This window comes from Gymnoscopelus microlampas (assembly GCF_963454915.1).
Source record: "Gymnoscopelus microlampas genome assembly, chromosome: 24".
In the NCBI taxonomy this organism is placed as follows: domain Eukaryota; kingdom Metazoa; phylum Chordata; class Actinopteri; order Myctophiformes; family Myctophidae; genus Gymnoscopelus; species Gymnoscopelus microlampas.
Genome location: NC_139961.1, coordinates 5,188,452 through 5,196,511, shown reverse-complemented (window position 1 = coordinate 5,196,511; position 8,060 = coordinate 5,188,452). Strand labels below are relative to the sequence as shown.

General features: G+C 38.1%; 1 long non-coding RNA gene across 1 annotated transcript; it reads right to left on the bottom strand.

Annotated features, from left to right (window-relative positions):
* Positions 1-630: 630 nt before the first annotated feature.
* On the bottom strand, positions 631-2,685 carry LOC311040768. The gene is made up of 3 exons (XR_014600310.1): positions 2,596-2,685; positions 1,001-1,094; positions 631-696 (listed from the first exon to the last, which is right to left on the bottom strand). It is a non-coding gene; the product is annotated as an uncharacterized lncRNA (long non-coding RNA).
* Between the last annotated feature and the right edge of the window lie 5,375 nt (positions 2,686-8,060).

Genomic DNA, 8,060 nt, shown 5'->3' with positions numbered 1-8,060 from the left:
AATAAATGATAAAACTCTACTAAAATATGACCTAAGACGGCAAAGCAACATATTAAGAATGTCATTCATATAGTGGGGAATGGTCCAAATGTTTTGCACAAAACTTACACTCAAAGCCAATCGAAGTCCATCAATCGCTTCAGGAGGGACAGGAGGATATACCCACTTTTCTGGCTGAGCAGCTTTGTCGTTTTGGTGCCGATGGGTTGATCCCAACGAAACATCTGAAATCAAAAATCACATATGGAAAAGGTGCACTCATAGCTGCTCTACAAGAGAGCACATTTTTCGAGTTACATATGATGGTTCTACTTCAAGCAGAAAGTTACCTTTGAATGAATTCAGGCGTGCTCCTGTGCACCAGAGTGAAGTTGTAATAACTGGAAAAGCTGCCAGTCCAGCCAGGAAGTTGATCTGTGGAGCCACACCGACCGGACCCTCAATGCTCAGCATCCATTTTGTAGCTGTGAGAACTTCACCTTAACATAATTAGACATATATGGTTTGCATGTTAACAGTGTTCGTCTGTTGCTTTCCACATAACAATAGATTGTTAAACTAAAACATGACCTCCATATAGTCTCCGTATTTGCAATGCTTTAAAACAGATTAGAAAAAACAGTTTACACAAGACAATTAGACGAGTCGGGAAGCTTCATTATCCTTTCAACAACTGCTGCTGTCACCATGCAACACCTAAAGGACAGAAAAACAAATAAAAAATGTAGTCATTGACCCCAGCTCAACAGTTGAGGGTAACAGCTTCAACTTGGGCATAACACAAGTTTACAGGTGTAAAAGGGTGGCATAATGTTTTGTACAGGCTACCCATTAATTTTATTTGCATACATAGTATTAAGAATTATAAAGGAGGAACATGTCAAACAACAAAAAAGAAAAGTATCAAACGAAAGTAAAAGGTATCCAAAAATGTAATAAAAGACATCCTCAGACTCTATTGCAAGTAAAGACGTCACGTAGCAGCAGATGTTTTTTTCACCTGAAAATCGTCTTCGCACTTCTTCTTGTCGTGTCCAGTCTTTGCACTGGTTTTAAGTGCTCACTAGCTGCCAGCCAGGTGTTTCTTTCAGCATCTGTGATAGTAGAAATAGACATAGATATTATTTGTGCGTCAGTAATTTAAAATGTAATGTTAACTCATCAGATTGCTCATAATTTGCGCCACCCTTCTCATAATTCATTCAGTTCTTCTGATGAATTTGGCAAAGTGTTTCGCAGAACTGATTAATGATTAATGTAAAATCAGTGGTTCTCAAACATGTTCATGTCAAGGACCCCCTAATTATTAGCCTATGTACTTGGCTATAGGACTCAAGATTTGAATTACAAAAGTGTTTCAGAAATATTCCACACAGTTTGTTTACAGTGTTTTTTAGTTTTTTAATAGCTGATCTACAAGCTTACAACGCATCACCATGCGCTGCACTGTGAGCTTGTAGATCTGCTATTTTCAAATAGGCAATTTATAGGGTTTAAGTGGTTAAACTGATTTTGATGCTATATAACCTCATTTACCTGGGGACCACCTGGAAACCCCCCAATGACCCCTGGGGCTCCCTGGAGCCCACTTTGAGAACCACTGATAAACATTACCTGCTTTTGTTAGCTAGCTGTGTGCAAAACAAAACTAAGTATTTTTTGTTTTGTTTGATCCATTACTATTTGTACTCTTTTTAATTAAATGATTGTACTTTGTACTGTAGGTTTCAAACAAAATTCATAGATATGATAATAATAATTAATTACAGTCAAAATAAATGAGTCCAACATTAGCTTGTGTTGTGGACTGATTTATACCTGATAAACACTGACATGCACCACATGGAAATTAATATGCTAATGCCATGTCTAAGACTGTGTTACACGCCCCAAAAACCTTATCTACAAGCTCACAATGTGTCGCTGTGAGCTTGTAGATCAGTGATTTTTGGGCGTGCAACAGTGTCTTACGACGAAACATAATTTAAGCTTGAGCGAATCACTGTATCATGACAGTCATGAGGAAACTTCAACCCGTTTCTTGCTATTTCTCCATTTACGGCCCTACATCTACATAAACGTTCATATTTCAAATATAAAGTGCTTACCTCATGGCCACGGATGTTACAATTCACTTCGGGTGGGTGTAAGTATCCGTATATTCCAGATTGTTCATAAAAAAGCATTTTAATCCGACCGGTGGCCATTGTGTCATAGATTTACAATGTATCAGAGTGCAGTACACCTCCCAACCAATAGGGTCACGTAGTTGAACGCATAAGGAAATACGGAGAAAATGGCCACCGATCAAATTAAAATGCTTTTTATTGAACAATACAGACAATACGGGTATTTCTGAGTGCCCGAGTAGACTTGTAACATCCATGGCCATAGAGTAAGCACTTTATATTTAAAATCTGAACGTTTATGTAGATGTACAGGTTCTAAATGGAGAACGTGCAAAAAACAGGATTAAGTTCAGCCATGACGCTCGTGACGGACGAGCGTCATGTGATACATGGCTAATAAAAACTGCACGTTTACGATACTAACAAGTTGGATAACATTTGAATTCCATAAACTAATTAAACTTACCTGTTATCTAGTAGAGTAGAAGCATGGAATCAAGCTGTTTGTAAATAAATGTTCGCTCAGCCGTCAGACGTTAGTTTCACTTTCTCCGCCTCTGTTCAAATTCTAATAAGCTCCGCCCTTAGCTGCGTGACGTAATGTCGCACAGTGGTTCTCAACCTGTGGGTCGGGACCCCCAGGGGGATCCCCACATGATTGGGGAGTGTGTGCAGGGCCGTGTTTATGCACAGGCAATGTAGGCACATGCCTATGTCTTGTCGGGGGGGGGCCCGAAAGATGCCCCCCCAAAAAAAAAAAAAAAAAATTAAAAAGTTTTTTTTTTTTTTTTTTTTTAATTAAATAACATAAGCCTAACCTAACCCTAACCCTAACCCTAAAACCGAAATAAAGTAACAAAGAAACGCCCAAAAACGGCCACAATCCGCGAAATAACCATAGATATATATAAAGGCTAGATGACTTCGCGCGCGCGCATGGGTCGCACACATGCGCGCGCGCTGCGCGCGCGGGCATGTGCGCTGGGGGGGGGGCCCGAAAACTGTCCGTTGCCTAGTGCGCATTTTGACATTAACACGGCCCTGAGTGTGTGTGGGGGGGGGGGGGGGGGGGGTCCCAGATGACAGTGAAGTGACAATTTAAGTAACCTTTTTAATACCTAAAAAAAAAATAATAATAATACAAATAAAATAATTACTGCATCAAAAGTAATCAACAAACTATACTAAAAAACTGGTCAAATGTTGGCCAAATTGCAAAATAATATAAGAAAGAGGCAAAATAGCCCATCAAGGCGTTGTGAGCTTGTTGATCGGCTATTTTCAAAATATTGATCTGTGGAACTGAGTCAATTAAAACTAAATGCCTCAACTCCTACATTACAAGTACATATTAGGGTTGGGGTCCCCAGTTCAAATATGATTATTTTGGGGGGTTGTGGCCTGAAAAGGTTGAGAACCACTGCTGTAAGTGGGCACTGCATGGGATATGTGCACTCAATGTAAAATTGGCTATTTTGTCCAAAATGTAAAATAAAGTATACATGATTAGAACATTAAACATTCGACAATTAAGGTCTAATATTTCTATAATTGCTACAAATTGCTACAAAACCTGTATAGCAGTCATTTTGGGGTATAAACAAGAAGTTGAAGGATAAAACTAATGATGATAATAACTGATAATGATGATGATGTTCACATCATGTAAAACATTTTAAATTGTTGTGCCTCTAGAAGGCAGTGGAAAACAGAAAGGTCTTTAGTTGTGTTTTAAAATAAATAAGAGTGGCAGCATGCAGACCTAATTAAACAATATTGTCTTTATATTATATCTTCCACAATCCACAAACCAAAATCTACATTGGATGGAAATACGTACAATAATGAATTCATTTTTTTGCAAATAAAAAAGGGAGATATGAGCTATATATATATAGGCATTATGTATGACATGTATGCAAAAAGTCAAATACATATTAGCTATATATGTAGGCATATATGTAGGCATTTATGACATATATGCAAATATATGAGCCTGATTGTGGCATATATGTGAACATATATGAGCTACATATAAGACATATATTCCCTATATATCAACATATATGCACATATATGAACCTGATTGTGGCATATATGTGAACATATATGAGCTATATATGAGACATATATTCCCTATATATCAACATATATGCACATATATGAACCTGAATATGACATATATGCAGCATATATTCTGCATATACCTGCCATATATTGGCATATATGTTCATATATTTCCTTTCCGTGTAGGATCTTTACAAATGTTGTTTTACATCAGATAGACCGATCAGTAAAGCGAGAGTGTGACGTGTGTGAATTAAGTCCAGAACGCTTTATGCATTTATTTCTAGAATGTGAGGGACTGAAGGAATTCTACAGTAAACTAAAGGGTTTCTTATTGAAAAACTGGAAACATGAGTTCATTGAAGGTTTTAAATGGAGGGAACTGATGTTGTTTGGTGCAAGTGAGAATACAAGAAAGGTGAATGTTAACGTTCTAAATTTTGTGCTGAGCCATGCGAGGTATGCGGTCAGGACAAGGAGGAATTTAGCTCATTTTGAAGGGAAGAAGGTGAAAGTGTGGCCTATTTTTGAATCTACTGTAAGGAGGGATGTATTATTTGTGTTCAAATATGACAGAGAGCAGTTTGAAAGTTTTTTTGTGGATAGTGATACGTTTATCACCATTTCGTCTGATGATAAATTAATGTTTATGTTTATTAAAGTTTTTTAATGAAAAGTTAATGAGGAATAAGAATATGAATTCAGGACCTGTGAATTAATGCTCAATGTATCACAACTCTGTATTCTGTCATATTTGATTTCGTTATTATTTTCATTTAATATGATTCATTTATTTTATGTTTAATTTCTGCATATTGTTTCTGCTCTGAATTGTAAATATGATTTTTATAATAAAAGAAAAAAAAAACACGCCCGATCTCGTCCGATCTCGGAAGCTAAGCAGGGTCGGGCCTGGTTAGTACTTGGATGGGAGACCGCCTGGGAATACAAGGTGCTGTAAGCATTTTTCATTTGCCACACTGAATGAGCAAGCGTCATTTATGAACGCAGCACTAACTAAGAAAATGGCACTGCTGAAGAGTGTCACTTCTAGCCTTTAGCAGGCCAGCCCAAGTAGAACAGAGGAATACACACGGTCCACAGCAGGGCCACTGTCATCTGGGTGCATTTCTCCTTTCCGACATGTCGCCTTTCCGACGTTGACGAACCCTATACCTAACCCTAACCCTAACCGCACGCGGAAGCCACTAGTCGGAGTGGTGAGATGTCGGAATGGAGAGTGAACACCCTGTCATCTATATAAGCCCTACCGGCTACTGCTGCTGTTGCTTACGGCCATACCACCCTGAACAGTCCATCGACTGTTTTGGTACAGGAGGCTGGTCAAACCCTCTTATCTAGTCCTCTGAGGGATAATTATTTTCTGAATTTGCCACAAGTCACTTTAAAACTTGTCAAACTTGTCAAATGAGATGGATGATATTGACAGATAAGTTGTCTGTATGATATTGTTGTTTTGTCAACACAAACCCTAACCCTAATAAACCATCATAATAAAAGAATAAAAAACATTTGTATTACAAACTTTATTATGATTACATGTTCATGAATATATACACTCTAATCCAATAGTTGTCAATAATTGTCAATACTAGATCTCTAGGCACTCCAAAATGTGATGAGTTCGGTCAATGCATTATTTGTATCCTTGTAATGACCAGTGGCTTCTTGGATCTTTTCTGAAAGCGTCTTTCAATTCATGAATAAAGGCTTCACAAATCCCTTGGATTATTGAAGGGATAGCAACAAGCCCCTGAGTTTCCAACACACGCATGATTCCAGGCATAAATGTATCATTCCATAGTCTTTTCACTATTTCTTTAAAATGGTTGTAGAGATAATATCTCGGTAGTGAACCAAGGCACTGGTGTTCGATCTGGCTGGGGTGATCAATTTGACAACCGTAGCAGTCTTCTTTCATCTGGTCAGTTATAACCACATCCAGCAACTTTGCTATGCATACTTTTATAATATCGAGAAAGACCGTACTGAGCAGACCATCAGGTTGATCCAGAGTCAGGGGTGAATCCACTGGAGAGGGTGGTAGAAACTCTGGCGTTGAGCATGGTGTGAAGTATAACAACGGTGATGATGAGCATGGTGAGGGTGGCATAAACTCTGGCGATGAAGACGGTGTTGAGTAGAAGACAGGTGATGGTGGTGGACATAACGCCATGGCCATGTATTCACCAGACACGGTACCCCAAGGATTGTAATCGGGGTCATATGCTCCACTACAACCATAAAGAGTATCGTCAGAGTTGGTCTCTACTAATACTTCTGTAGACCCCTCCATTCTTTTTTTTTAATAAGGAAAGTCGATAAGCGTCTCTTATATCCTGGAGAAATAGGTGTGGCTAGGAGGTGGAGCAGAAAAGGGGTGGGTGGAAGGAGGAGGAAGAGGTGACGTAGATTGAGATATTGGAATATTCAGATTCAGATTCAAAATACCATATTCATATGTAGTCAACAGACTATGAATACTTATTATTGTACCAAATGGACCCTTACGGGTCCATTTGGTTCTATTTGTACACTCTCAGAGTTATGGGGGTCGTGGAAACCACTGTGCTAGACTAAATGGAACAGAGCCTTCATTAGTATCATTGGTAACCTGTGAAGGAAGTGATAATATGGCTGCTGTGCATGGAGCCTATGATAAAGCATACATAGAGGACAAGCAGTGTTGAAACCTTTATTAAACTAAACAAACAAAAACATTATCAAAATGTTCAAAAATGGCATGTACAAGTAATACGTAAAAAACAATTTTGTTCAGAAAAAACACCCCAATAAAGACAAACAACTCCGTAGAATGTAACTAACTCAACTGTCTCTGGCATCTACCAAATAATGTACTATGATCCTTTATCAATCCAAACAACACACATGTCGCCACACAGTGAGCTGCTACACAAACCCATCAGCTTGTCAGCACTTGCATATGCATTGGTATGCATATCAATGAACATATTTATTGCAGGCATATTAATGAATATATATATATATATATATAATAAACGTGACTCTTTTTAATCCTGACAAATGTGGACAGACACTGGTGCTCATATTGTTCTACAAATAACCTATGAGCTGGAGGGAATAATACAAGATAATATTTTTACAGATAATAAGAACCATACAAAAGATAAAACAAAACTCTATCACAAGAAACTAGAAACACATATTTATTTTATTCAGTCATGTTGATATTGTCGGATAATTCAATTCCTCTGCTTTAGTATCCTTCTCATTGTCATCCTGGATTAGACTGAATGATCATATACATGTGTCACATAGTGTGTGTGTGTGACTAACTTCCACGAAAAGGCTTAGCCCCTGTATGAGTCCTCATGTGTGTTTTTAGATTAGACATTGTAGCAAAGCCTTTATCACAAACTAAAAGGGCTTTTCGCCTGTATGAGTCCTCAATGTGTATTTTAACCCATTGAGACCTGAAGCCGATTCTACATGTCTCCTAAATCCCAACAGTCTTCTGAAAAACGTATGTTTCTATATCAGTGGTGCTCAATCTTTTTCATGTCATGGACCCCCAAAATGATATGCATTTGGCCGCGGACCCTCATCAAAATATGTTGTTCCAGGGACCCCCAGAAGCAAAGATTTGAGTAAAAAATGTTTGCTTTAAAAATATATATATTCAAAGATTTGCACATATTTTCACGAATTTTCAAAAATAGCAGATCTACAAGCTCGTAGCGCGGCACTCGGTGCCGCGCTATGAGCTTGTATATCTGCTATTTTTTTAATAGCCAAAGTGTAAAATAATGCTTTTTTAGCTCAAATCAAAATATGACACAAGTTCCAGGTCTCAATGGGTTA